Source organism: Zophobas morio, unplaced genomic scaffold (genome assembly GCF_036711695.1).
Source record: "Zophobas morio isolate AGI-343-1 ecotype UQ-CSIRO unplaced genomic scaffold, CSIRO_AGI_Zmor_V1 ptg000169l, whole genome shotgun sequence".
Classification (NCBI taxonomy): Eukaryota; Metazoa; Arthropoda; class Insecta; order Coleoptera; family Tenebrionidae; genus Zophobas; species Zophobas morio.
In genome coordinates this window covers 60,482-61,744 of record NW_026972273.1, presented here as the reverse complement: position 1 = coordinate 61,744, position 1,263 = coordinate 60,482, and the positions used below count along the sequence as shown (strand labels likewise).

The following is a 1,263-nucleotide window of genomic DNA, read 5'->3' as shown; positions in this document are numbered from 1 at the left end:
AGTGACCATTTTATTGTCCCGTAATGAAGAGGTAGTCATTAGCTCTTTTTTTTAAAGACTTTGGCGGGTGGTCGGTAAGTTAAGCGCAGGCTATTAAAAAAAAAAAAACTTGGTGCTAATACCGAATTTGCACTGTGGAGACAAAAACTACCTCTCATAGATTCTTATAGTTAAAGTTTTTTAAAGTACAATCTCCATAAATAGTAGTATAGTGCTAGTACTATTTATATTAGCGCGCCTCTCCCTTGTCTACTAAAATATTGCTATAATGGACTAATCATAATAGTTAAAAACTTTGAACTGCATTTTTTACAAAGATTATAAAGGCTACAGATATTAATGCTTAAATTATTAACTCCGACTTTGGGAGAAAAAATAAATAAAAAATGAAATAAAAAGTGGATAATCATATATTTAAATATAAAGAAAATGTAACATAAACAGTTAACTAACCAAGAAGACAAAAAACGCAGAGTTGTGTCTCTTACTCACTTTGATTTTCTTTCTTATTCTCATCTTCTCTATTGAAGGCATGTCATTTTCGAACACTCATCCTTGTGATATGTTTAAACACCTTAATTCTTTAAAAGAAAGAGCACAAGCTATACTGATCATTGTGGTTATTGATTCCAAGCTCAAAAAGACGCGCAGAGCATTCCACTCTATTGAGGTAGTAGATTGAAGCAAGGATGACAGAGATTTGTAGTAAAAAGAAAAAAAGGCAGCACCATTGAACATGCCATACAGCAGACATAAATAAATAATTTTCTCAGGATTTCTTTTAAAAGGAAAGGTCTAGTAGATATTAGATTTAAGAAGCTGTGGACACAGTTTCGTGCCACCAGTTGACCCTGCAAGGCAATCAATATAAATTTTAATAATAAAAAATAAATTCCCTACAAAGTTAAAATAAATAAAGACAATAACTGCCAACTCTATGAGCTTTTCTTACAACAGAATTTAGTTGACACCGAACTTGAGTGGTACATTTTAATTGATCCCGTGTGTTTAATTTAATTTTGTTTAAGTATATATATATAATTTTACGATTAATAAAGCAGAGGATTTTCCTCTTTTAGCCCTTTTTTTGCATATAGTTGTGCGCGGGGTATTTTGCCTTGCTTGTTTATTATTTACAGCCTGGCAATTCAAAGAAGGATCGCATAGGTTCAGTTTAAGGTAAAACCTCGTAAATACTGCTCTTGAGAAGGGCCTTGTGGACAGACTTTAGATAAAACCCCATTAATATTTCAACATTAATTT

At 31.9% G+C, this 1,263-nt stretch overlaps 1 long non-coding RNA gene across 1 annotated transcript; it reads right to left on the bottom strand.

Annotated features, from left to right (window-relative positions):
- Positions 1 to 450: 450 nt before the first annotated feature.
- LOC135145669 (uncharacterized) lies at positions 451 to 999 on the bottom strand. The gene is made up of 3 exons (XR_010283527.1): positions 928 to 999; positions 729 to 851; positions 451 to 662 (listed from the first exon to the last, which is right to left on the bottom strand). It is a non-coding gene; the product is annotated as an uncharacterized LOC135145669 (long non-coding RNA).
- Positions 1,000 to 1,263: the final 264 nt, after the last annotated feature.